Here is a 26,212-nt window from a genome sequence, read left to right as displayed (position 1 = left end):
CGTCTGAAAAGAAATTATTGCGACACGAGGACTTCACAGGAGGTCACCCATCCGAGTACTACTCTCGCCCATGAAAACTTAACTGCGGAGTTCTGATGGGATCCGGTGCATTAGTGCTGGTATGATTGCACCAGTTTATTTGGTGCTTAAAATACATAAGCTCCTTCTCCTTTCCTCCCCCCTCCGATCATTTATCTCCTTGTGTGTTCACACTGCACCTCTCCTTCTCATTCTAATATCGATTAAAATGCCCCTGCTTCTTGACTCACATTTGCGTATAAACCAGTAGAGCATAGTTCCAATCGCGCATAACGTCGAACGACCCGTCTGAAAAAAAATTGGTGCGACACGAGGACTTTCCAAGAGGTCACCCATCCGAGTACTATTCTCGCCCAAGCACAGTTAACTGTGGAGTTCTGATGGGATCCGGTGCATTAGTATTGGTATGATCGCGCCTGTTTAATTTCGCGCTGCAAATACATTCCCTCCTTCTCCTTTCTTCCCCCTCCCGTTATTTGTTTCCTTGTGCGTGCGAACTGCACCTCTCGTTCTTTTTCTAATATCAAGTAAAATGCCACAGCGCCGTGACTCACATTTGGGAATAACCCTGTAGACCATAATTCAAGACGTGCGTAACGTCGAAAGAATTATCTGCAAAAAAATGGGTGCAACACGAGCACTTCCCGAGAAAATGGGTGAAATACAATGACTTCGCAAGAGGTAACCCATCCTAGTACTACTCTCGCCCAAGCACCCTTACCTGCAGAGTTCTTATAGAATCCGTTGCATTAGTGCTGGTATTATCGCTCATGTTTCATTCTGCGCTGCAAATATATACACTCTTTCTCCTTTTCTCTCCCTTCCCATCATTTGTTTCCTTATTTGTTCAAACTGCACCTCTCCTTTTCGTTCTAATATCGATTAAAATGCCCATGTTTATTGACTCACATTTGCGAATGAACCAGCGGACCATAGTTCCAGTCGCGCGTAACGTCGAACAACCCGTCTGAAAAAAATTTGGTGCGACACGAGGACTTCCCAAGAAAATGGGTGAAATATAGAGACTTCGTAAGAGGTCACCCATCCTAGTACTACTCTCGCCCAATCACCCTTAACTTGTGGAGTTCTGATAGAATCCGTTACATGATCGCTCATGTTTCATTATGCGCTGCCAATACATACACTCTTTCTCCTTCCATCGCCCCTCCCGTCATTTGTTTCCTAGTGCGTGCACTCTGCATCTCTCCTTCTCGTTCTAATATCAAGTAAAATGCCACGGCACCGTGACTCACCTTTGAATTATGAACCAGCGGATCATAATTCCATTTGCGCGTAACGTTGAACTACCCATCCGAAAAAAATGGGTTTAACACGAAAACTTCTCAGGAGGACACCCATCCGAGTACTACTCTCGCCCAAGCACACTAAAATGCGGAGTTCTGATGGGATCCGGTGCATTAGTGCTGGTATGATCGCACCTGTTTCACTTCGCGCTTCAAATACATACACTCCTTCTCCTTTCTTCCCCCTCTCATCATTTGTTTCCTGGTGCGTTCACACTTTACCTCTCTTTCTTGTTCTAATATCAATTAAAATGCCCCTGCGTCTTGACTCACATTTGCGTATAAACCAGCGGACCATAGTTCCAGTGGCGTGTAACATCGAACGACCCATCTAAAAAAAAATGGGTGCAACACGAGAACTTCCCAGGAGGTAACCCATCCTTGTACTACTTTCGCCAAAGCACACTTAACTGCAGAGTTCTGATGGGATCCGGTGCATCTGTGCTGGTATGGTCGCAGCTGTTTCATTTGGTGCTGAAAATAAATACACTCCTTCTCCTTCCCTCCCCCCTCCCATCATTTGTTTCCTTATGCGTTCACACTCACCTCTCCTTCTCGTTCTAATATCGATTAAAATGCCTCTGCTTCTTGACTCATATTTGCGTATAAACCAGCAGACCATAGTTCCAGTCGCGCGTAATATCGAACGACTCGTCTGAAAAAAAACTAGTGCGACATGAGGACTTCCCAGGAGGTCACCCATCCGAGAACTACTCTCGCCCAAGCACACTTAACTGCCGAGTTCTGATGGAATCCGATCCATTAGTGCTGGTATGATCACACCAGTTTATTTGGTGCTTAAAATACATAGACTCCTTCTCTTTCCCTCCCCCCTCCGATCATTTATTTCCTTGTGTGTTCACACTGCACCTCTCCTTCTCGTTCTAATATCGATTAAAATGCCCCTGCTTCTTGACTCACATTTGCGTATAAACCAGTAGAGCATAGTTCCAATCGCGCGTAACGTCGAACGACCCGTCTGAAAAAAAATTGGTGCGACACGAGGACTTTCCAAGAGGTCACCCATCCGAGTACTATTCTCGCCCAAGCACAGTTAACTGCGGAGTTCTGATGGGATCCGGTGCATTAGTATTGGTATGATCACGCCTGTTTAATTTCGCGCTGCAAATACATTCCCTCCTTCTCCTTTCTTCCCCCTCCCGTTATTTGTTTCCTTGTGCGTGCGAACTGCACCTCTCGTTTTTTTTCTAATATCAAGTAAAATGCCACAGCGCCGTGACTCACATTTGGGAATAACCCTGTAGACCATAATTCAAGACGTGCGTAACGTCGAAAGAATTATCTGCAAAAAAATGGGTGCAACACGAGCACTTCCTGAGAAAATGGGTGAAATACAATGACTTCGCAAGAGGTAACCCATCCTAGTACTACTCTCGCCCAAGCACCCTTACCTGCAGAGTTCTTATAGAATCCATTGCATTAGTGCTGGTATTATCGCTCATGTTTCATTCTGCGCTGCAAATATATACACTCTTTCTCCTTTTCTCTCCCTTCCCATCATTTGTTTCCTTATTTGTTCAAACTGCACCTCTCCTTTTCGTTCTAATATCGATTAAAATGCCCATGCTTATTGACTCACATTTGCAAATGAACCAGTGGACCATAGTTCCAGTCGCGCGTAACGTCGAACAACCCGTCTGAAAAAAATTTGGTGCGACACGAGGAATTCCCAGGAGGTCACCCATCCGAGTACTACTATCGCCGAAGCACAATTAACTGCGAAATTCTGATTGGATCCGGTACATTAGTGTTGGTATGATCGCACCTGTTTAATTTTGCGCTGCAAATACATACCCTCCTTCTCCTTTCTTCCCTTTCCAGTCATTTGTTTCCTGGTTCGTTCACACTTCACCTCTCCTTCTCGTTCTAATATAAATTAAAATGCCCATGCGGTTTGACTCACATTTGCGTACAAACCAGCAGACCATAGTTCAAGTCACGCATAACGTCGAACGACCCATCTGAAAAAAAAATGGGTGCAACACGAGAACTTCCCAGGAGGTAACCTATCCTTGTACTACTTTCGCCAAAACACACTTAACTGCGGAGTTCTGATGGGATCCGGTGCATTTGTGCAGGTATGATCACGCCCGTTTCATTTCATGCTAAAAATAGATACACTCTTTCTCCTTCCCTACCCCCTCCCATCATTTGTTTCCTTGTGCGTTCACACTCCACATCTCCTTCTCGTTCTAATATCGATTAAAATGCCCCTGCTTCTTGACTCATATTTGTGTATAAACTAGTGGAGCATAGTTCCAGTCGCGCGTAACATCGAACGACCCGTATGAAAAAAAATTGGTGCGACACGAGAACTTCTCAGGAGGTCACCCATCCGAGTACTACTCTCGCCCAAGAACACTTAGCTTCGGAGTTCTAATGGAATCCGATGCACTAGTGCTTGTGTGATCACACCTGTTTCATTTCGCGCTGCAAATACATACACTCCTTCTCCTTTCTTCCCCATCCCGTCATTTGTTTCCTGGTGCATTCACACTCCACCTCTCCTTCTCGTTCTAATATCAATTAAAATGCCCCTGCGTCTTGAATCACATTTGCGTATAAAGCAGTAGACCGTAGTTCCAGTCGCGTGTAACGTCGAACAGCCCATCTGAAAAAAAAAATGGGTGCAACACGAGAACTTCCCAGAAGGTAACCCATCCTTGTACTACTTTCCCCAAAGCACACTTAATTGCGGAGTTCTAATGGGATCCGGTGCATTTGTGCCAGTGTGATCGCACCTGTTTTATTTCGTGGTGAAAATACATACACTCCTTCTCCTTTCCTCTCCCCTCCCACCATTTGTTTCCTTGTGCGTTCGCACTGCACCTCTCATTGTTGTTCTAATATCGATTAAAATGCCCCTGCTTCTTGACTCACATTTGCGTATAAACCAGCGGACCATAGTTCCAGTTGCGGGTAACGTCGAACAACCCGTCTGAAAAAAAATTGGTGCGACACGAGGACTTCCCAGGAGGTCACCCATATGAGTACTACTATCGCCCAAGGACACTTAACTGCGGAGTTCTGATGGGATCTGGTACATTAGTGTTGGTATGATTGAACCTGTTTAATTTCGCGCTGCAAATACATACCCTCCTTCTCCTTTCTTCCCTTTCCCGTCATTTGTTTCCTGGTGCGTTCACACTGCACCTCTCCTTCTCTTTCTAATATCGATTAAAATGCCCCTGCGTCTTGACTCACATTTGCGTATAAACCAGCGGACCATATTTTCAATCGCGCGTAACGTCGAACGACCCATATGAAAAAAAAAAATGGGTGCAACACGAGAACTTCCCAGGAGGTAACCCATCCTTGTACTACTATCGCCAAACCACACTTAACTGCGGAGTACTGATGGGATCCGGTGCATTTGTGCTAGTATGATCGCACCTGTTTCATTTTGTGCTGAAAATATATACACTACTTCTCCTTCCCTCCCCCCTCCCATCATTTGTTTCCTTGTGCGTTCACACCGCACCTCTCATTCTTGTTCTAATATCGATTAAAATGCCCCTGCCTCTTGACTCATATTTGTGTATAAACCAGCTGACCATAGTTCCAGCCGCGCGTAACGTCGAACAACCCGTATGAAAAAAAATTGGTGCGACACAAGGACTTCCCAAGAGGTCACCCATCCTAGTACTACTCTCACTTAAGTATACTAAACTATGGAGTTCTGATGGGATCCGGTGCATTAGGGCTGGTATGATCACACCTGTTTAATTTCGCGCTGCAAATACATACACTCCTTCTCCTTTCTTTCCCCTCCCGTCATTTGTTTCCTTGTGCGTGCACACTGCACCTCCTATTATCGTTCTAATATCAAGTAAAATCCCATGGCGCCGTGACTCACATTTGCGAATAAACCTGCGGACCATAATTCAAGTCGCGCGTAACATCGAAAGAATCATCTGCAAAAAAATGGGTCCAACACGAGGAGGACTTCCCAATAAAATGGGTGAAATATATGGACTTCGCAGGAGATCACCCATCCTAGTACTACTCTCGCCCAAACACCCTTAACTGCAGAGTTCTGATAGAATCCGTTACATTAGTGCTGGTATGATCGCTCATGTTTCATTCTGCGCTGCAAATACTACACTCTATCTTCTTCCATCCCCTCTCCCGTTATTTGTTTCCTTGTGCGTGCACCTTGCATCTCTCCTTCTCGTTCTAATAACAAGTAAAATGTCCCGGTACCGTGACTCACCTTTGGGAAAGAACCAGTGGTTCATAATTCCTTTCGCGCGTAACGTTTAATGACCCATTTAAAAAAAATGGGTGCAACACGAGGACTTCCCAGGAGGTCACCCATTCGAGTACTACTCTCGCCGAAGCACACTTAACTGAGGAGTTCTAAAGGGATCCGATGCATTAGTGCTGGTATGATCGCACCTGTTTCATTTCGCGCTGCAAATACATACACTCCTTCTCCTGTCTTCCCCCTCCCGTCATTTGTTTCCTTACGCGTGCGCACTGCACCTTCCGTTCTCGTTCAAATATCAAGTAAAATGCCATAGCGCTGTGACTCAAATTTGCGAATAAACCTGCAGACCATAATTTAAGTCGCGCGTAAGGTCGAAAGAATCATCTGCAAAAAAATGGGTGCAACACGAGGACTTTCCAAGAAAATGGGTGAAATATAAGGACTTCGCAGGAGGTCACCCATCCTAGTACTACTCTCGCCCAAGCACCCTTAACTTGCGGAGTTCTGGTAGAATCCGTTGCATTAGTGCTTGTATGATCGCTCATGTTTCATTCTGTGCTGCAAATACATACACTTTTTCTCCTTTCTTCCCCCTCCCGTCATTTGTTTCCTGGTGCGTTCACACTTCACCTCTCCATCTCGTTCTAATATCAATTAAAATGCCCCTGCGACTTGACTCACATTTGTGTATAAACCAGCGGACCATAGTTCCAGTGGCGCGTAACGTCGAACGACCTATCTGAAAAAAAAATGGGTGTAACACGAGAACTTCCCAGGAGGTAACCCATTCTTGTAGTACTTTCATCAAAGCACACTTAACTGCGGAGTTCTGATGGGATCCGATGCATTTGTGCTGGTATGATCGCACTTGTTTCATTTCGTGCTGAAAATACATACACTCCTTCTCCTTCCCTCCCCCCTCCCATTATTTGTTTTCTTGTGCGTTCACACTACACCTCTCCTTCTCGTTCTAATATCGATTAAAATGCCCCTGCTTCTTGACTCTAATTTGCGTATAAACCAGCGGACCATAGTTCCAATCGCGCGTAACGTCGAACAACCCGTCCGAAAAAAAATTGGTGCGACACGAGGAATTCCCAGGAGGTCTTCAATCCGAGCACTACTCCTGCCCAAGCATACTTAACTGCGGAGTTCTGATGGGATCCGGTGCATTAGTGCTGGTATGATCGCACCTGTTTAATTTCGCGTTGCAAATACATACACTTCTTCTCCTTTCTTCCCCCTCCCGTCATTTTTTTCCTTCTGCGTGCGCACTGCACCTTCCGTTCTCGTTCTAATATCAAGTAAAATCCCACGGCGCTGTGACTCACATTTGCGAATAAACCTGTGGACTATAATTCAAGTCGCGCGTAACATCAAAAGAATCATCTGCAAAAAAATTGGTGCAACACGAGGACTTTCCAGGAAAATGGGTGAAATATAAGGACTTCGCAGGAGGTCACCCATCCTAGTACTACTCTCGCCCAAGCACCCTTAACTTGCTGAGTTCTGATAGAATCCGTTGCATTAGTGCTGGTATGATCGCTCATGTTTCATTCTGCGCTGTAAATACATACACTCTTTCTAGTTCCATCCCCCCTCCCGTAATTTGTTTACTTGTGCATGCACTCTGCAACTCTCCTTCTTGTTCTAATATCAAGTAAAATGCCCCGACACTGTGACTCACCATTACGAATGAACCAGCGGATCATAATTCCATTCGCCCGTAACGTCGAACGACCCATCTGAAAAAAAATGGGTGCAACACAAGGACTTCTTAGGAGGTCACCCATCCGAGTACTACTCTCTCCCACGCACACTTAACTGCGGAGTTCTGTTGGGATCCGGTGCATTAGTGCTGGTATGATCGTACCTATTTCATTTCGCACTGCAAATAAATACACTCCTTCTCCTTTCTTTCCCCTCCCGTCATTTGTTTCCTGGTGCGTTCACACTTCACTTCTCCCTATCGTTCTAATATCAATTAAAATGCCTCTGCGTCTTGACTCACATTTGCGTATAAAACAGCGGACCATAGTTCCAGTCGAGCGTAACGTCGAACGACCCATGTAAAAAAAAAATGGATGCAACACAAGAACTTCCAAGGAGATAACCCATCCTTATAATACTTTCGCCAAAGCACACTTAACTGCGGAGTACTGATAGGATCCGGTGCATTTGTGCTGGTATGATCGCACCTGTTTAATTTTGTGCTGCAAATACATACACTCATTCTCCTTCCGTCCCCCCTCCCGTCATTTGTTTCCTTGTGCGTTCACACTGCACCACTCCTTCTCGTTCTAATATCGATTAAAATGCCGCTGCTTCTTGACTCACATTTGAGTATAAACCAGCTAACCAAAGTTCCAGTCGCGCGTAACGTCGAATGACCAGTCTGAAAAATTGGTGCGACACGAGAACTTCCCAGGAGGTCACCCATCCGAGAACTACTCTCGCCCAAGCACACTTAACTGTAGAGTTCTAATGAGATCCGCTGCAATGGAGCTGGTATGACCAAACTGTTTAATTTTGCGTTGCAAATACATACACTCCTTCTCCTTTCCTTGTGCGTGCGCACTGCACCTCCCGTTCTCGTTCTAATATCAAGTAAAATGTCACGGCGCCGTAACAAACATTTGCGAATAAACTTGCAGACCATAATTCAAGTCCCGCGAAGCGCCGAAAGAATCATTTGCAAAAAAATGGGTGCAACAGGAGGACTTCACAATAAAATGTGTGAAATATAAGGACTTCGCTGGAGGTCACCCATCCTAGTACTACTCTCGCCCAAGCACCCTTAACTGCAGAGTTCTGATAGAATCCGTTACATTAGTGTTGGTATGATCGCTCATGTTTCATTCTGCGCTGCAAATACATACTCTTTCTCCTTCCATCCCCCCTCCCGTCATTTGTTTTCTTGTGCGAGCACTCTATATCTCTCGTTCTCGTTCTAATATCAAGTAAAATACCCCGGCACCGTGACTCGCCTTGGCGAATGAACCAGTGGTTCATAAATCCATTCGCGCATAACGTCGAACGACCCATCCAAAAAAAAAGGGTGCAACACGAGGACTTCCCAAGAGGTCACCAATCCGAGTACTACTCTCGCCCAAGCACACTTAACTACGGCGTTCTGATGGGACCTGGTGCATTAGTGCTGGTATGATCGTATCTGTTTCATTTTGCGCTGCAAATAAATACACTCCTTCTCCTTTCTTCCCCCTCCCGTAATTTGTTTCCTGGTGCGTTCACACTTCACCTCTCTTTCTCGTTCTAATATAAATTAAAATGCCCCTGCGTCTTGACTCACATTTACGTATAAACTAGCGGACCATAGTTCCAGTCGCGCGTAACGTCGAACGACCCATCTGAAAAAAAAAAGGTGCAATACGAGAACTTCTCAGGAGTTAACCCATCCTTGTACTACTTTCGCCAAAGCACACTTAACTGCGGAGTACTGATGGGATCCGGTGCATTTGTGCTGTTATAATCGCACCTGTTTCATTTTGTGCTGAAAATACATACACTCCTTCTCCTTCCCTCCCCCCTCCCATCATTTGTTTCCTTGTTCGTTCACACAACACCTCTCCTTCTCGTTCTAATATCGATTAAAATGTCCCTTCTTCTTGACTCACATTTGCGTATAAACCAACTGACCATAGTTCCAGTCGCGCGTAACGTTGAACGACCCGTCTGAAAAAAAATTAGTTCGACACGAGGACTTCCCAAAAGGTCATCCATCCGAGTACTACTCTCGCCAAAGCACACTTAACTGCGGAGTTCTGATGGAATATGGTGCATTTGTGCTGGTATGATCGCACTTATTTTATTGTGTGCTGAAAATACATACACTCCTCCTTCCCTCCCCCCTCCCATCATTTGTTTCCTTGTGCGTTCACACTGCACCACTCCTTCTCGTTCTAATATCGATTAAAATGCCCCTGCTTCTTGACTCACATTTGCGTATAAACCAGCGGACCATAGTTCCAGTCGTGTGTAACGTCGAACGACCCATCTGAAAAAACAAATGGGTGCAACACGAGAACTTCCTAGGAGGTAACCCATCCTTGTACTACTTTCGCCAAAGCACAATTAACTGCGGAGTTCTGATGGGATCCGGTGCATTTGTGCTGGTATGATGGCACCTATTTCATTTCGTGCTGAAAATACATACACTACTTCTCCTTCCCTCCCCCCACCCATCATTTATTTCCTTGTGCGTTCACACTGCACCTCTCCTTCTTGTTCTAATATCAATTAAAATGTCCCTGCTTCTTGACTCACATTTGAGGTATAAACAGGCGGATCATAGTTCCAGTCGTGCATAATGTCGAACGACCTGTCTGAAGAAAAATTTGTGCGACACGAGAACTTCCTAGGAGGTCACGCATCCGAGTACTACTCTCGCCCAAGCACACTTAACTGCGGAGTTCTGATCGGATCCGGTGCTTTAGTGCTGGTATGATCGCACCTGTTTAATTTCGCCCTGCAAATACATACACTCCTTCTCTTTTCTTCCCCTCCCGTCATTTGTTTCCTTATGCGTGCGCACTGCACTTCCTGTTCTGGTTCAAATATCAAGTAAAATGCCACGGCCCCGTGACTCACATTTGCGAATAAACCTGCGAACCATAATTAAAGTCTCGCGTAACGTCGAAAAAATCATCTACAAAAAAATGTGTGCAACATGAGGACTTTCCAAGAAAATAGGTGAAATATAAGGACTTCGCAGGAGGCCACCCATCCTAGTTCTACTCTCGCCAAAGCACCCTTAACTTGCGGAGTTCTGATAGAATCCGTTGCATTAGTGCTGGTATGATCACTCATGTTTCATTATGCGCTGCAAATACATACACTGTTTCTCCTTCCACCCCTCTCCTGTCATTTGTTTCCTTGTGCTTGCACTCTGCATCTCTCCTTCTTGTTCTAATATCAAGTAAAATGCCTCATCACCGTGACTCACCTTTGCGAATGAACCAGCAGTTCATAATTCCATTCGCGCGTAACTTCGAACGACCCATTCAAAAAAATATGGGTGCAATACGAGGACTTCCCAGGAGGTCACCCATCCAAGTACTACTCACGCCTAAGCAAATTTAACTGCGGAGTTCTGATGGGATCTTGTGCATTAGTGCTTGTATGATCGCACCTGTTTCATTTCGCGCATACACTCCTTCCCCTTTCTTCCCCCTTCCGTCATTTGTTTCCTGGTGCGTTCACACTTCACCTCTTCTTCTCGTTGTAATATCAATTAAAATGCCCCTTCGTCTTGACTCACATTTGCGTATAAACTAGCGGACAATAGTTCCAATCACGCGTACTACTTTCGCTAAAGCACACTTAACTGCGGAGTTCTGATAGGATCTGGTGCATTTGTGCTGGTATGATCGCACCTGTTTCATTTCGTGCTGAAAATACATACACTCCTTCTCCTTCCTTCTCCCCTCCCATCATTTGTTTCCTCATGTGTTCACACTGCACCTCTCCTTCTCGTTCTAATATCGATTAAAATGTTCTGCTTCTTGACTAACTTTTGCGTATAAACCAGCGGACCATAGTTCCAGTCGCTCGTAACGTCTAACGACACGTCTGAAAAAAAATATGTGCAAAACGAGGACTTCCCAGGAGGTCACCCATCTGAGTACTACTCTCGCCTAAGCACACTTAACTGCGGAGTTGTGATGGGATCCGGTGCATTAGTGCTGGTATGATCGCACCTGCTTAATTTCACGCTGCAAATACATACACTCCTTCTCCTATCTTCCCCCTCCCGTCATTTGTTTCCTTGTGCGTGCCAACTGCACCTCCCATTCTCGTTCAAATATCAAGTAAAATGCCACGGCGCCGTGACTCACATTTGCGAATAAACCTACGGACCATAATTCAACTCGTGCGTAACGTCGAAAGAATCATCTGCAAAAAAATGGGTGCAACACGAGGACTTTCTAAGAAAATGGGTGAAATATAAGGACTTCGCAGGAGGTCACCCATCCTAGTACTACTCTCGCCCAAGCACCATTAACTTGCGGAGTTCTGATAGAATCTGTTGCATTAGTGCTGGTATGATCGTTCATGTTTCATTTTGCGCTGTAAATAGATACATTCTTTCTCCTTCCATCCCCTTTCCCATCATTTGTTTCCTTGTGCGTGCACTCTGCATCTCTCCTTCCCGTTCTGATATTAATTAAAATGCCCCTGCGTCTTGACTCACATTTGAGTATAAACCAGCAGACCATAGTACCAGTCGCGCGTAACCTCGAACAACCCATCTAAAAAAAAAAGGCTGTAAATACATACACGCTTTCTCCCTCCATCCCCCCTCCCGTCATTTGTTTCCTTGTGCGTGCACTCTGCATCTCTCTTTCTTGTTCTAATATCGAGTAAAATGCCCCGGCACCGTGACTCACCTTTGCGAATGAACCAGCGGTTCATAATTCCATTCGCGCGTAATGTCAAACGACCCATCCGAAAAAAAATGGGTGCAACACAAGGACTTCCTAGGAGGTCACCCATCCGAGTACTACTCTCGCCCAAGCACGCTTAGCTGCGGAGTTCTGATAGGATCCATGGCATTAGTGCTGGTATGATCGCACCTGTTTAATTTCGCGCTGCAAATACATACACTCCTCCTTTCTTCCCTCTCCCGTCATTTGTTTTCTTGTGCGTGCGAACTGCACCTCCCGTTCTTGTTCTAATATCAAGTAAAATGCCACAGCGCCGTGACTCACATTTGTGAATAAACCTGCGGACTATAATTTAAGTCTCGCGTAACGTCGAAAGAATCATCTTCAAAAAAATAGGAGCAACACGAGGAGTTCCCAAGAAAATGGGTGAAATATAAGGACTTCGCAGGAGGTCACCCATCCTAGTACTGCTCTCGCCCAAGCACCCTTAACTTGCAGAGTTTTGATAGAATCCGTTGCGTTAGTTCTGGTATGATCGCTCATGTTTCATTCTGCGCTGCAAATACATACACTCTTTCTCCATCCATCCCCCCTCCCGTCATTTATTTCCTTGTGCCCGCACTCTGCATCTCTCCTTCTCATTCTAATATCAAGTAAAATGCCCCGGCACCGTGACTCAATTTTACGAATGAACCAGTGTTTCATAATTCGATTCGTGCGTAACGTCAAACGACCTATCCGAAAAAAAATGGGTGCAACACGAGGACTTCCCAGGATCCGAGTATACTCTCGCCCAAGCACACTTAACTACGGAGTTCTGATGGGATCCAAAAAATTAGTGCTGATATGATCGCACCTGATTAATTTCGCGCTGCAAATACTTTCACTCATTCTCCTTTCTTCCCCCCTCCCGTAATTTGTTTCCTTATGCGTGCGCACTGCATCTCCCGTTCTCATTCAAATATCAAGTAAAATACTACGGCGCCGTGACTAACATTTGCAAATAAACATGCGGACCATAATTCAAGTCGCGCGTAACGTCGAAAGAATCATCTGCAAAAAAATGGGTGCAACACGAGGACTTCCCAAGAAAATGGGTGAAATATAAGGACTTCGCAGGAGATCACCCATCCTAGTACTACTCTCGCCGAAGCACCCTTAACCGCGGAGTTCTGATAGAATACGTTGCATTAGTTCTGGTATGATCGCTCATGTTTTATTCTGCGCTACAAATACATATACGTTTTCTCCTTCCATCCCCCCTCCCGTCATTTGTTTCCTTGCGAGTGCACTCTGCATCTCCTTCTCGTTCTAATATAAATTAAAATGCCCCGGCACCATGACTGACCTTTGCGAATGAACCAGCGTTTCATAATTCGATTCGTGCGCAACGTCGAACGACCCATCCGAAAAAAAAAAGGGTGCAGCACGAGGACTTCCCAGGAGGTCACCCATCCGAGTACTACTTCGCCCAAACACACTTAACTGCGGAGTTCCGATGGGATCCGATGCATTAGTGCTGGTCTGATCGCACCTGATTAATTTCACGCTGCAAGTACATTAACTCATTCTCCTTTCTTCCCCCTCCTGTCATTTGTTTCCGTATGCGTGCGCACTGCACCTCCCGTTCTCGTTCAAATATCAAGTAAAATGCCACGGCGCCGTGACTCACATTTGCAAATAAACATGTGGACCATAATTCAAGTCGCGCGTAACGTCGAAAGAATCATCTGTGAAAAAATGGGTGCAACACGAGGACTTCCCAAGAAAATGGGTGAAATATAAGGACTTCGCAGGAGGTCACCCATCCTAATACAACTCTCGCCTAAGCACCCTTAACTTGCGGAGTTTTGATAGAATCCGTTACATTAGTTCTGGTATGATCGCTCATGTTTCATTCTGCGCTGCAAATACATACACTCTTTCTCCTTCCATCCCCCCTCCCGTCATTTGTTTCCTTGCGCGTGCACTCTGCATCTCTCCTTCTCATTCTAATATAAAGTAAAATGCCCCGGCACCGTGACTCACCTTTGCGAATGACTCAGCGGTTCATAATTCTGTTCACGCGTAACGTTGAACGACCCATCCGAAAAAAAATCGGTGCAACACGAGGATTTCCCAGGAGGTCACCCATCCGAGTGCTACTCTCGACCAAGCACACTTCACTGTGGAGTTCTGATGGGATCCGGTGCATTAGTGCTGGTATGATCGCATCTGTGTCATTTCGCGCTGCAAATACATACACTCCTCCTTTCTTCCCCCTCCCGTCATATTTTTCCTGGTGCGTTCACACTTCACCTCTCCTTCTCGTTCTAATAATAATTAAAATGCCCCTGCGTCTTGACTCACATTTGCGTATAAACCAGTAGATCATAGTTCCAGTCGCGCGTAACCTCGAACGACCCATCTAAAAAAAAAATGGCTGCAAATACATACACGCTTTCTCCCTCCATCCCCCCTTCCGTCATTTGTTTCCTTTTGTGTGCACTCTGCATCTCTCCTTCTCGTTCTAATATCAAGTAAAATGCCCCAGCACCGTGACTCACCTTTGCGAATGAACCAGTGGTTCATAATTCCATTCCCGCGTAATGTCAAACGACCCATCCGAGAAAAAATGGGTGCAACAGGAGGACTTCCTAGGAGGTCACCCATCTGAGTACTACTCTCGCCCAAGCACGCTTAGCTGCGAAGTTCTGATGGGATCCGTTGTAATAGTGCTGGTATGATCGCACCTGTTTAATTTCGTGCTGCAAATACATACACTCCTTCTCCTTTCTTCCCCCTCCCGTCATTTGTTTTCTTGTGCGTGCGAACTGCACCTCCCGTTCTTGTTCTAATATCAAGTAAAATGCCATAGCGACGTGACTCACATTTGCGAATAAACCTGCGGACCATAATTTAAGTCTCGCGTAACGTTGAAAGAATCATCTTCAAAAAAATAGGAGCAACACGAGGAGTTCCCAAGAAAATTGGTGAAATATAAGGACTTCATAGGAGGTCACCCATCCTAGTACTACTATCGCCCAAGCACCCTTAACTTGCGAGTTTTGATGAGATCTGGTGCATTAGTGCTGGTATGATCGCTCATGTTTCATTCTACGCTACAAATACATACACTCTTTCTCTTTCCATCCCCCTCCCGTCATTTGTTTCCTTGTGCGTGTACTCTGCATCTCTCCTTCTCGTTCTAATATCAAGTAAAATGCCCTGGCACCGTGACTCACCTCTGCGAATGAACCAGCGGTTCATAATTCAATTCGCGCGTAACGTCGAACGAGCCATCCGAAAAAAAATGGGTGCAACACGAGGACTTCCGAGGAGTACACCCATCCGAGTACTACTCTCGCCCAAGCACACTTAACAGCGGAGTTCTGATGGGATACTGTGCATTATTGTTGGTATGATCGCACCTTATTAATTTCGTGCTGCAAATACATTCACTCCTTCTCTTTTCTTCCCCCCCCGTCATTTGTTTCCTTGTGCGTGCGCATTGCATCTCCCGTTCTCGTTCAAATATAAAGTAAAATGCCACGGCGCCGTGACTCACATTTGCATATAAACCTGCGGATCATAATTCAAGTCACGCGTAATATCGAAAGAATCATCTGCAAAAAAATGGATGTAACACTAGGACTTCTCAAGAAAATGGGCGAAATATAAGGACTTCGCAGGAGGTCACCCATCGTAGTACTACTCTCGCCCAAGCACCCTTAACTTGCGGAGTTCTTATAGAATCCGTTGCATTAGTTCTAGTATGATCGCTCATGTTTCATTCTGCGCTGCAAATACGTACACTCTTTCTCCTTTCATCCCTCCTCCCGTCATTTGTTTCCTTGTGTGAGCACTCTGCATCTCTCCTTCTCGTTTTAATATAAAGTAAAATGCCCCGACACCGTGACTAACCTTTGCGAATGAATCAGCGGTTCATAATTCCATTCACGTGTAACGTCGAACGACCCATCCGAAAAAAAATGGGTGCAACACGCGGACTTCCGAGGAGGTCACCCATCCGAGTACTACTCTCGCCCAAGCACACTAAACTGCGGAGTTCTGATGGGATCCGGTGCGTTAGTGCTGGTGTGATCGCACCTGTTTAATTTCGCGCTGCAAATACATACACTCCTTCTTCTTTCTTCCCCTTTCCGTCATTTATTTCCTTGTGTGTTCACACCGCACCTATCCTTCTCGTTCTAATATCGATAATGCCCCTTCTTCTTGACTCACATTTGCGTATAAACCAGCGAAAAATAGTTCCAGTCGTGCGTAACGTCGAACGACCCGTCCGAAAAAAAAAAGGGAGCAATATAAGGACTTCGCAGGAGGTAACCCATCCTAGTACTACTTTCACCCAAGCACCCTTACCTGCGGAGTTCTGATAGAATCCATTGCATTAGTGCTGGTATGATCGCACCTGTTTTATTTCGTGTCTAAAATATATACACTCCTTCTCCTTCCCTCCCCCTCCCATCATTTGTTTCCTTGTGTGTTCACACTGCAACTCTCCTTCTCGTTCTAATATCGATTAAAATGCCCCAGCTTCTTGACTCACATTTGCGTATAAACCAGCGGACCCTAGTACCAGTCGCGCGTAACGTCGAACGACCCGTCTGAAAAAAAATTTGTGCGACACGAGGACTTCCTAGGAGGTCACCCATTCGAGTACTACTATCGCCCAAGCACACTTAACTGTGGAGTTCTGATGGGATCCGGTGCATTAGTGCTGGTATGATCGCACCTATTTAATTTCTCGCGGCAAATACATAAAATCCTTCTCCTTTCTTCCCCTTCCTGTCATTTGTTTCCTTGTGTGTGCGCATTGCACCTCCTGTTCTCGTTCTAATATCAAGTAAAATGCCCCGGTGCCGTGACTCACATTTGCGAATAAACCTGCATTCCACAATTCAAGTCGCGCGTAACGTCGAAAGAATCATCTGCAAAAAAAATGGGTGCAACACGAAGACTTCCCAAGAAAATGGGTGAAATATAAGGACTTTGCAAGAAGTCACCCATCCTAGTACTACTCTCGCCCAAGCACCCTTAACCGTGGAGTTCTGATAGAATCTGTTGCATTAGTGCTGGTATGATCGCTCATGTTTCATTCTGCGCTGCAAATACATACAATCCTTCTCTTCTTCCCCCTCCCGTCATTTGTTTCCTTGTGCGTGCGCACTGCACCTCCCGTTCTAGTTCAAATATCAAGCAAAATGCCACGGCGCCCTGACTCACATTTGCGAATAAACCTGCTGACCATAATTCAAGTCGCGCGTAACGTCGAAAGAATCATCTGCAAGAAAATTGGTGCAATACGAGGACTTCCCAAGAAAATGGGTGAAATATAAGGACTTCACAGGAGGTCACCCATCCTAGTACTACCCTTTCCCAAGAACCCTTAACAACGGAGTTCTGATAGAATCCGTTGCATTAGTGCTAGTACGATCACACCTGTTTAATTTCTTGCTGTAAATACATACACTCGTTCTCCTTTCTTCCCACTCCTGTCATTTGTTTCCTTGTGCGTGCGTACTGCACCTCCCCTTCTCGTTCTAATATCAAGTAAAATGCAACGGCACCGTGACTCATATTTGTGAATAAACCTGCGGACCATAATTCAAGTCACGCGTAACGTCGAAAGAATCCTCTTCACAAAAATGGGTGCAACACGAGTACTTCCCAAGAAAACGGATAAAATATAAGGACTTCGCAGGAGGTCACCCATCCTAGTACTACTCTCGCCCAAGAAACCTTAGCTGCGGAGTTCTGATGGGATCTGATGCATTTGTGCTGGTCTGATCGCACCTGTTTAATTTCGCGCTGCAAATACATACACTCCTTCTCCTTTCCTCCCCCTCCCGTCATTTGTTTCCTTGTGCGTGCGCATTGCACCTCCCATTCTCATTCTAATATCAAGTAAAATGCCACGGGCCAGTGTCTCACATTTGCGAATAAACCTACGGACCATAATTCAAGTCGCGCGTAATGTCGAAAGAATCATCTGCAAAAAAATCGGTGCAACACGTGGACTTTCCAAGAAAATGGGTGAAATATAAGGACTTCGCAGGAGGTCACCCATCCTAGTACTACTCTTGCCTAAGCACCGGAGTTCTGATAAAATCCGTTGCATTAGTGCTGGTATGATCACTCATGTTTCATTCTGCGCTGCAAATACATACACTCTTTCTCCTTCCATCCCCCCTCCCGTCATTTGTTTCCTTGTGTGTGCACTCTGCATCTCTCCTTCTCATTCTAATATACAGTAAAATGCCCCGGCACCGTGACTCACTTTTGTGAATGAACCAGCGGTTCATAATTCCATTCCCGCGTAACGTTGAACGACCCATCCGAAAACAAATAGTGGCAACACGAGGACTTCCCAGGAGGTCACCCATCTGAGTACTACTCTCGCCAAAGCACACTTAACTGCGGAGTCCTGATGGGATTCGTTGCATAAGTGCTGGTATGATCGCACCTGTTTAATTTTGCGCTGCAAATACATACACTCCTTCTCCTTTCTTCCCCCTCCCCTCATTTGTTTCCCTGTGCGTGCGCACTGCACCTCCCGTTCTCGTTTTAATATCAAGTAAAATGCCACGGTGCCGTGACTCACATTTGCGAATAAACCTGCAGACCATAATTCAAGTTGCGAGTAACGTCGAAAGAATCATCTGTAAAAAAATGGGTGCAACACTAGGACTTCCCAAGAAAATGGGTGAAATATAAGGACTTCGCAGGAGGTCACCCATCCTAGTACTACTCTCGCCCAAGCACCCTTAACTTGCGGAGTTCTGATAGAATCTGTTGCATTAGTGCTGGTATGATCGCTAATGTTTCATTCTGCGCTGCAAATACATACACTCTTTCTCCTTCTATCCCCCCTCCTGTCATTTGTTTCCTTGTGCGTGCACTCTACATCTCTCCTTCTCATTCTAATATGAAGTAATATGCCCTGGCACCGTGACTCACCATTGCGAATGAACCAGCGGTTCATAATTCCATTCGCGCGTAACGTCGAACGACCCATTCGAAAAAAAATGGTGCAACACAAGGACTTCCCTGGAGGTCACCCATCCGAGTACTACTCTCGCCCAAGCACACTTAACTGTGGAGTTCCGATCCGGTGCATTAGCACTGGTATGATCGCACCTGTTTCATTTCGCGCTGCAAATACATACACTCCTTCTCCTTTCATCCCCCTCCCGTCATTTGTTTCCTGGTGTGTTCATACAACACCTCTTCTTCTCGTTCTAATATCGAATAAAATGCCCCTGCTTCTTGACTCACATTTCTGTATAAACCAGCGAATCATAGTTCCAGTCGCGCGTAACGTCGAACGACCCGTCTGAAAAATAATTGGTGCGACACGAGTACTTCCCAGGAGGTCTCCCATTCGGGTACTACTCTCGCCCAAGCACATTTAACTGCGATGTTCTGATGGGATCCAGTGCATTAGTGCTGGTATGATCGCACCTGTTTAATTTCCCGCCTCAAATACATACAATCCTTCTCTTTTCTTTCCCCTCCCGTCATTTGTTTACTTGAGCGTGCGCACTGCACCTCCTGTTCTCGTTCAAATATCAAGTAAAATGCCATGGCGCCGTGACTCACATTTGCGAATAAACCTGCGGACCATAATTCAAGTCGCGCGTAACGTTGAAAGAATTATCTGCAAAAAAATGGGTGCAATACGAGGACTTCCCAAGAAAATGGGTGAAATATAAGGACTTCGCAGGAGGTCACCCATCCTAGTACTACTCTCGCCCAAGCACCCTTAACCGCGGAGTTCTGAAAGAATCCGTTGCATTAGTGATGGTATGATCGCTCATGTTTCACTCTGCGCTGCAAATACATACACTCTTTTTCCTTCCATCCCCCCTCCCGTCATTTGTTTCCTTGTGCGTGCACTCTGCATCTCTCCTTCTCGTTCTAATATCAAGTAAAATGCCCCAGCACCAAGACTCACCTTTGCGAATGAACCAACGGTTCATAATTCCATTCGCGCGTAACTTCGAACGACCCATCAGAAAATAAATGGGTGCAACACGAGGACTTCCCAGGAGGTCACCCATCCGAGTACTCCTCTCGCCCAAGCACACTTAACTGCGGAGCTCTGATGGCATACGGTGCATTAGTGCTGGTATGATCCCACCTGTTTCATTTCGCTCTACAAATACATACACTCCTTTTTCTTTCTGCCCCATCCCGTCATTTATTTCCGGGTGCATTCACACTTCACCTCTCCTTCTCGTCCTAATATCAATTAAAATGCCCCTGCGTCTTGACTCATATTTGCGTATAGACCAGCGGACAATAGTTCCAGTCGCGCGTAACATCGAACGACCCATTTGAAAAAAAAAAGGGTGCAACACGAGAACTTCCTAGGAGGTAACCCATGCTTGTACTACTTTCGCCAAAGAACACTTACCTGCGGAGTTCTAATGGGATCTGGTACATTTGTGCTGGTAAGATCGCACCTGTTTCATTTCGTGCTGAAAATACATACACTCCTTCTCCTTCTCTCCCCCTTCCCATCATTTGTTTCCTTGTGCGTTCGCACTGCACCTCTCCCTCTCGTTCTAATATCGATTAAAATGCCCCTGCTTCTTAACTCACATTTGCGTATAAACCAACGGACCATAGCTCCAGTCGCGCGTAACATCGAACGACCCGTTTGAAAAAAAATTGGTGCGACACGAGTACTTCCCAGAAGGTCACCCATCCAAGTACTACTCTCACCGAAGCACTCTTAGCTGCAGAGTTCTAATGGGATCCGGTGAATTAGTGCTGGTTTGATCGCACCTGTTTAATTTCGCGCTGTAAATACATACACTCCTCCTTTCTTCCCCCTCCCGTCATTTTTTTCCTTGTGCGTGCGCACTGCACCTCCCGTTCTCGTTCTAATATCAAGTAAAATGCCACGGCGTCATGACTCACATTTGCGAATAAACTTGCGGACCATAATTAAAGTTGCATGTAATGTCGAAAAAATCATCTGCAAAAAAATGGGTGCAACACGAGGACTTCACAAGAAAATGGGTGAAATATAAGGACTTCGCAGGAGGTCACTCATCCTAGTACTGCCCTCGCCCAAGCAACCTCAACTTGGGGAGTTCTGATAGAATCCGTTGCATTAGTGCAGGTATGATTGCTCATGTTTCATTCTGCGCTGCAAATACATACACTCTTTCTCGTTCTATCCCACCTGCCGTCATTTATTTCCTTGTGCGTGCACTCTGCATTTCTCTTTCTCGTTCTAATATCAAGTAAAATGCCCCTGCACCGTGACTCACCTTTGCGAATGAACCAGCGGTTCATAATTCCATTCGCGCGTATCATCGAACGACCCATCCGAAAAAGAATGGGTGCAACATGAGGACTTCGCAGGAGGTCACCCATCCGAGTACTACTCTCACCCAAGCACACTTAACTGCGGAGTTCTGATGGGATCCAGTGCTTTAGTGCTGGTATGATCGCACCTGTTTAATTTCGCGCTACAAATACATACAGTCCTTCTCCTTTCTTCCCCCTCCCGTCATTTGTTTCCTTGTGCGTGCGCACTGCACCTCCCGTTTTCGTTTTAATATTAAGTAAAATGCCACGGCGCGGTGACTCACATTTGCGAATAAACCTGCGAATCATAATTCAAGTCGCGCGCAACGTCGAAAGAATCATCTACAAAAAAATGGGTCAACACGAGAACTTCCCAACAAAATGGGTGAAATGTAAGGACTTCGCAGGAGGTCACCCATCCTAGTACTACCCTCGCCCATGTAACCTTAACTTGGGGAGTTCTGATAGAATCCGTTGCATTACTTCTGGTATGATCGCTCATGTTTCATTCTGCGCTGCAAATACATACACTCTTTCTCCTTCCATCCCCCCTTCCGTCATTTGTTTCCTTGTGCGTGCACACTGCATCTCTCCTTCTCGTTCTAATATCAAGTAAAATACCCCAGTACCGTGACTCACCTTTGCGAATGAACCAGCAGTTCATAATTCCATTCGTGCGTAACGTCGAACGACCCATCCGAAAAAAAATTGTTGCAACACGAGGACTTCCCAGGAAGTCACCCATCCGAGTACTACTCTCGCCCAAGCACACTTATCTGTAGAGTTCTGATGGGATCTGGTGCATAAGTGCTGGTATGATCGCACCTGTGTCATTTCGCGCTACAAATACATACACTCCTTCTCCTTTCTTCCCCCTCCCGTCATTTGTTTCCTAGTGCGTTCACACTTCACCTCTTCTTCGCGTTCTAATATCAATTAAAATACCCCTGCGTCTTGACTCATATTTGCGTATAAACCAGCGGACCATAGTTCCAGTCGCGCGTAACGTAGAACGACCCATCTGAAAAAAAAGATGGGTGCAACACGAGAACTTCCCAAGAGGTAACTCATCCTTGTGCTACTTTCGCCAAAGCACACTTAACTGCGGAGATCTGATGGGATCTGGTACATTTGTGCTGGTATGATCGCACCTGTTTCATTTCGTGCTGAAAATACATACACTCCTTCTCCTTCCCTCCCCTCTCCCATAATTTTTTTTCCTTATGCATTCACACTGCACCTCTCCTTCTCGTTCTAATATCGATTAAAATGCTCCTACTTCTTGACTCATATTTGTGTATAAACCTGCGGAGAATAGTTCCAGTCGCGCGTAACGTCAAACGACCCATCTGAAAAAAAGTTAGTGCGACACGAGGACTTCCCAGGAGGTCACCCATCCGAGTACTACTCTCACCCAAGCAAACTTAACTGCGGAGTTTTGATGGGATCTGGTGCATTAGTTCTGATATGATCGTACCTCTTTAATTGCACGCTGCAAATATATACACTCCATGTCATTTCTTCCCCCTCCCGTCATTTGTTTCCTGGTGCGTTCAAACTTCACCTCCCGTTCTCGTTCTAATATCAATTAAAATGCCCTTGCGTCTTGACTCATATTTGCGTTTAAACCAGCGGTTCATAATTCCATTCGCGCGTAACGTCGAACGACCCATCCAAAAAAAAAATGGGTGCAACACGAGAACTTCCCAGAAGGTAATCCATCCTTGTACTACTTTCGCCAAAGCACACTTAACTGCGGAGTTCTGATGGGATCTGGTGCATTTGTACTTGTATAATCGCACCTGTTTCATTTCGTGCTGAAAATGCATACACTCCTTCTCCTTCTCTCCCCCCTCCCATCATTTGTTTCCTTGTGCGTTCACACAGCACCTCTCTTTCTCGTTCTAATATCGATTAAAATGCCAATGCTTCTTGACTCACCTTTGCGAATGAACCAGCGGTTCATAATTCCATTCGCGCGTAACGTCGAATGACCCATCCGAAAAAACAATTGGTGCAACACGAGAACTCCCTAGGAGGTCACCCATCCGAGTACTACTCTCGCCCAAGCACACTAAACTGCGTAATTCTGATGGGATCCGGTGCATTAGTGCTGGTATGATCGTACCTGTTTCATTTCGCGATGTAAATAAATACACTCCTTCTCCTTTCTTCCCCCTCCCGTCATTTGTTTCTTGGTGCGTTCACGCTTCACCTCTCCTTCTCGTTCTAATGTCAGTAAAAATGCCCCTGCGTCTTGACTCACATTTGCGTATAAACCAGCAGACCATAGTTCTAGTCGCGCGTAACATCGAATGACCCATCTGAAAATAAAATGGGTGCAACACGAGAACTTCCCAGGAGGTAACTCATCCTTGTACTACTTTCACCAAAGCACACTTAACTGCGGAGTACTGATGGGATCCGGTGCATTTGTGCTGGTATGATCGCACCTGTTTCATTTTGTGCTGAAAATATATACACTCCTTTTCCTTCTCTCCCCCCTCCCATCATTTGTTTCCTTGTGCGTTCACTCTACACCTCTCATTCTCGTTCTAATATCGATTCAAATGCCCCTTCTTCTTGACTCACATTTGCGTATAAACCAGTTGACGATAGTTCCAGTCGCGCATAACGTCGAACGACCCGTCTGAAAAAAAAATTGGTACGACACGAGGACTTCCCAGGAGGTCACCGATCCAAGAACTACTCTCGCCCAAGCACACTTAACTACGGAGTTCTGATGATATCCGGTGCATTAGTGCTGGTATGATCGCACCTATTTAATTTCGCGCTGCAAATACATATAATCCTTCTCCTTTCTTCCCCCTTCTGTCATTTGTTTCCTTGTGCGTGCACAATGCACCTCCCGTTCTCGTTCTAATATCAAGTAAAATGCCATAGCGCTGTGATTCACATTTGCGAATAAACCTGCAGATTATAATTCAAGTCACGCGTAATATCGAAAGAATCATCTGCAAAAAAATAGGTGCAACACGAGAACTCCTCAATAAAATGGGTGACATATAAGGACTTCGCAGGAGGTCACCCATCCTAGTGCTACTCTCGCCCAAGAACCCTTAACTTGCATAGTTCTGATAGAATCCGTTGCATTAGTGCTAGTATGATCGCTCATGTTTCATTCTGCGCTGCAAATACATACATTCTTTCTCTTTTCATCCCCCCTACCATCATTTGTTTCGTTGTGCGTGCACTCTGCATCTCTTCTTCTCGGTCTAATATCAAATAAAAAGCCTAGCACCGTGACTCACCTTTGCAAATGAACCAGCGGTTCATAATTCCATTCCTGTATAACGTCGAACGACCCATCCGAAAAAAAGTAGGTGCAACACGAGGACTTCCTAGGAGGTCACCCATCTGAGTACTACACTCGCCAAAGCACACTTAACTGCGGAGTCCTGATGGGATCCGGTGCATAAGTGCTGGTATGATCGCACCTGTTTAATTTTGCGCTGCAAATACATACACTCCTTCTCCTTTGCTCCCCCTCCCGTCATTTGTTTCCTTGTGCGTGCGCACTACACCTCCCGTTCTCGTTCTAATATCAAGAAAAATGGCACGGCACTGTGACTCACATATGCGAATAAACCTGCGGACCATAATTCAAGTCGCGGGTAATGTCGAAAGAATCATCTTCAAAAAAATGGGTGCAACACGAGTACTTCCCAAGAAAATAGGTGAAATATAAGGACTTCGCAGGAGGTCACCCATCCTAGTACTACTCTCGCCCAAGCACCCTTAACTTGCGGAGTTCTGATAGAATCCGTTGCATTAATGCTGGTATGATCGCTAATGTTTCATTCTGCGCTGCAAATACATACACTATTTCTCCTTTTATCCCCCCTCCCGTCATTTGTTTCCTTGTGCGTGCACTCTGCATCTCTCCTTCTCGTTCTAATATCAAGTAAAATGCCCCAGTACCGTGACTCACCTTTGCGAATGAACCAGCGGTTCATAATTCCATTCGCGCGTAACGTCGAATGACCCATCCGAAAAAAATAGGTGCAACACGAGGACTTCCGAGGAGTACACCCATCCGAGTACTACTTTCGCCCAAGCACACTTAACTGCGGAGTTCTGATGGGATCCGGTGCATTAGTGCTGGTACGATCGCTTATGTTTCATTTTGCGCTGCAAATACATACATTCCTTCTCCTTTCTTCCCCCTCCCGTCATTTGTTTCCTGGTGCGTTCACACTTCACCTGTCCTTCTCGTTCTAATATCAATTAAAATACCCCTGCGTCTTAACTCACATTTACGTATAATCCAGCGAGCCATAGTTATAGTGGCGCGTAACATCGAACGACCCATCTAAAAAAAAAATGGGTGCAACAAGAGAACTTCCCAGGAGGTAACCCATCCTTGTACTACTTTCACCAAAGCACACTTAACTGCGGAGTTCTGATGGGATCCGGAGCATTTGTGCTGATATGATCGCACCTGTTTCATTTCGTGCTGAAAATACATACACTCCTTCTCCTTCTCTCCCCCCTCCCATCATTTGTTTCCATGTGCGTTCACACTGCACCTCTCATTCTCGTTCTAATATTGATTAAAATGCCCCTACTTCTTGACTCACATTTGCGTATAAATCAGCGGATCATAGTTCCAGTCGTGCGAAACGTCAAACACACCTGAAAAAAAATGGGTGCAACACGAGAACTTCCCAGGAGGTAACCCATCCTTGTAGTACTTTCGCCAAAGCACACTTAACTGCGGAGTTCTGATGGGATCCGGTGCATTTGTGCTGGTATGATCGCACCTGTTTCATTCCGTGCTGAAAATACATATACTCCTTCTCCTTCCCTCTCCCCTCCCGTCATTTGTTTCCTTGTGCGTTCACACTGCACCTCTCCTTCTCGTTATAATATTAATTACGATGCCTCTG

The 26,212-nt window shown here is 45.6% G+C and overlaps 1 non-coding gene and 43 pseudogenes across 1 annotated transcript; all 44 read right to left on the bottom strand.

Annotated features, from left to right (window-relative positions):
- Positions 1–14: 14 nt before the first annotated feature.
- On the bottom strand, positions 15–133 carry LOC148251589 (5S ribosomal RNA; annotated as a pseudogene).
- Positions 134–338: 205 nt separating this feature from the next.
- Positions 339–457, bottom strand: LOC148251588 (5S ribosomal RNA; annotated as a pseudogene).
- Positions 458–1,361: 904 nt separating this feature from the next.
- Positions 1,362–1,480, bottom strand: LOC148251587 (5S ribosomal RNA; annotated as a pseudogene).
- A 205-nt stretch (positions 1,481–1,685) lies between these two features.
- Positions 1,686–1,804, bottom strand: LOC148251586 (5S ribosomal RNA; annotated as a pseudogene).
- Positions 1,805–2,009: 205 nt separating this feature from the next.
- LOC148251585 (5S ribosomal RNA) lies at positions 2,010–2,128 on the bottom strand (annotated as a pseudogene).
- A 205-nt stretch (positions 2,129–2,333) lies between these two features.
- On the bottom strand, positions 2,334–2,452 carry LOC148251584 (5S ribosomal RNA; annotated as a pseudogene).
- An 885-nt stretch (positions 2,453–3,337) lies between these two features.
- Positions 3,338–3,456, bottom strand: LOC148251583 (5S ribosomal RNA; annotated as a pseudogene).
- A 206-nt stretch (positions 3,457–3,662) lies between these two features.
- LOC148251582 (5S ribosomal RNA) lies at positions 3,663–3,781 on the bottom strand (annotated as a pseudogene).
- A 207-nt stretch (positions 3,782–3,988) lies between these two features.
- LOC148251581 (5S ribosomal RNA) lies at positions 3,989–4,107 on the bottom strand (annotated as a pseudogene).
- Positions 4,108–4,640: 533 nt separating this feature from the next.
- Positions 4,641–4,759, bottom strand: LOC148251580 (5S ribosomal RNA; annotated as a pseudogene).
- Positions 4,760–5,645: 886 nt separating this feature from the next.
- LOC148251579 (5S ribosomal RNA) lies at positions 5,646–5,764 on the bottom strand (annotated as a pseudogene).
- An 886-nt stretch (positions 5,765–6,650) lies between these two features.
- LOC148251578 (5S ribosomal RNA) lies at positions 6,651–6,769 on the bottom strand (annotated as a pseudogene).
- A 561-nt stretch (positions 6,770–7,330) lies between these two features.
- LOC148251577 (5S ribosomal RNA) lies at positions 7,331–7,449 on the bottom strand (annotated as a pseudogene).
- A 1,180-nt stretch (positions 7,450–8,629) lies between these two features.
- Positions 8,630–8,748, bottom strand: LOC148251576 (5S ribosomal RNA; annotated as a pseudogene).
- Positions 8,749–8,953: 205 nt separating this feature from the next.
- On the bottom strand, positions 8,954–9,072 carry LOC148251575 (5S ribosomal RNA; annotated as a pseudogene).
- Positions 9,073–9,278: 206 nt separating this feature from the next.
- Positions 9,279–9,397, bottom strand: LOC148251574 (5S ribosomal RNA; annotated as a pseudogene).
- A 205-nt stretch (positions 9,398–9,602) lies between these two features.
- LOC148251573 (5S ribosomal RNA) lies at positions 9,603–9,721 on the bottom strand (annotated as a pseudogene).
- A 207-nt stretch (positions 9,722–9,928) lies between these two features.
- On the bottom strand, positions 9,929–10,047 carry LOC148251572 (5S ribosomal RNA; annotated as a pseudogene).
- Positions 10,048–10,606: 559 nt separating this feature from the next.
- LOC148251571 (5S ribosomal RNA) lies at positions 10,607–10,725 on the bottom strand (annotated as a pseudogene).
- Positions 10,726–11,174: 449 nt separating this feature from the next.
- Positions 11,175–11,293, bottom strand: LOC148251570 (5S ribosomal RNA; annotated as a pseudogene).
- Positions 11,294–12,050: 757 nt separating this feature from the next.
- LOC148251569 (5S ribosomal RNA) lies at positions 12,051–12,169 on the bottom strand (annotated as a pseudogene).
- Positions 12,170–13,396: 1,227 nt separating this feature from the next.
- On the bottom strand, positions 13,397–13,514 carry LOC148251568 (5S ribosomal RNA; annotated as a pseudogene).
- A 561-nt stretch (positions 13,515–14,075) lies between these two features.
- On the bottom strand, positions 14,076–14,194 carry LOC148251567 (5S ribosomal RNA; annotated as a pseudogene).
- Positions 14,195–14,593: 399 nt separating this feature from the next.
- Positions 14,594–14,712, bottom strand: LOC148251566 (5S ribosomal RNA; annotated as a pseudogene).
- Positions 14,713–15,950: 1,238 nt separating this feature from the next.
- On the bottom strand, positions 15,951–16,069 carry LOC148251565 (5S ribosomal RNA; annotated as a pseudogene).
- Positions 16,070–16,272: 203 nt separating this feature from the next.
- Positions 16,273–16,391, bottom strand: LOC148251564 (5S ribosomal RNA; annotated as a pseudogene).
- A 205-nt stretch (positions 16,392–16,596) lies between these two features.
- On the bottom strand, positions 16,597–16,715 carry LOC148251563 (5S ribosomal RNA; annotated as a pseudogene).
- A 1,612-nt stretch (positions 16,716–18,327) lies between these two features.
- LOC148251562 (5S ribosomal RNA) lies at positions 18,328–18,446 on the bottom strand (annotated as a pseudogene).
- Positions 18,447–19,006: 560 nt separating this feature from the next.
- Positions 19,007–19,120, bottom strand: LOC148251561 (5S ribosomal RNA; annotated as a pseudogene).
- Positions 19,121–19,325: 205 nt separating this feature from the next.
- Positions 19,326–19,444, bottom strand: LOC148251560 (5S ribosomal RNA; annotated as a pseudogene).
- Positions 19,445–20,004: 560 nt separating this feature from the next.
- LOC148251559 (5S ribosomal RNA) lies at positions 20,005–20,123 on the bottom strand (annotated as a pseudogene).
- Positions 20,124–20,654: 531 nt separating this feature from the next.
- Positions 20,655–20,773, bottom strand: LOC148251558 (5S ribosomal RNA; annotated as a pseudogene).
- A 558-nt stretch (positions 20,774–21,331) lies between these two features.
- LOC148251557 (5S ribosomal RNA) lies at positions 21,332–21,450 on the bottom strand. The gene has a single exon (XR_015815231.1). It is a non-coding gene; the product is annotated as a 5S ribosomal RNA (ribosomal RNA).
- Positions 21,451–22,010: 560 nt separating this feature from the next.
- On the bottom strand, positions 22,011–22,129 carry LOC148251556 (5S ribosomal RNA; annotated as a pseudogene).
- Positions 22,130–22,336: 207 nt separating this feature from the next.
- Positions 22,337–22,455, bottom strand: LOC148251555 (5S ribosomal RNA; annotated as a pseudogene).
- A 207-nt stretch (positions 22,456–22,662) lies between these two features.
- On the bottom strand, positions 22,663–22,781 carry LOC148251554 (5S ribosomal RNA; annotated as a pseudogene).
- A 206-nt stretch (positions 22,782–22,987) lies between these two features.
- Positions 22,988–23,106, bottom strand: LOC148251553 (5S ribosomal RNA; annotated as a pseudogene).
- A 207-nt stretch (positions 23,107–23,313) lies between these two features.
- On the bottom strand, positions 23,314–23,432 carry LOC148251552 (5S ribosomal RNA; annotated as a pseudogene).
- A 206-nt stretch (positions 23,433–23,638) lies between these two features.
- Positions 23,639–23,757, bottom strand: LOC148251551 (5S ribosomal RNA; annotated as a pseudogene).
- Positions 23,758–23,964: 207 nt separating this feature from the next.
- Positions 23,965–24,083, bottom strand: LOC148251550 (5S ribosomal RNA; annotated as a pseudogene).
- Positions 24,084–24,643: 560 nt separating this feature from the next.
- Positions 24,644–24,762, bottom strand: LOC148251549 (5S ribosomal RNA; annotated as a pseudogene).
- Positions 24,763–25,322: 560 nt separating this feature from the next.
- LOC148251548 (5S ribosomal RNA) lies at positions 25,323–25,441 on the bottom strand (annotated as a pseudogene).
- Positions 25,442–25,647: 206 nt separating this feature from the next.
- On the bottom strand, positions 25,648–25,766 carry LOC148251547 (5S ribosomal RNA; annotated as a pseudogene).
- A 203-nt stretch (positions 25,767–25,969) lies between these two features.
- On the bottom strand, positions 25,970–26,088 carry LOC148251546 (5S ribosomal RNA; annotated as a pseudogene).
- Between the last annotated feature and the right edge of the window lie 124 nt (positions 26,089–26,212).

The sequence above is a fragment of the Carica papaya genome, chromosome 8 (assembly GCF_054855325.1).
Source record: "Carica papaya isolate Zhongbai chromosome 8, ASM5485532v1, whole genome shotgun sequence".
NCBI classification, from domain to species: domain Eukaryota; kingdom Viridiplantae; phylum Streptophyta; class Magnoliopsida; order Brassicales; family Caricaceae; genus Carica; species Carica papaya.
The sequence above is the reverse complement of the archived record's forward strand: the minus strand, read 5'-3'. Positions and strand labels throughout refer to the sequence as shown.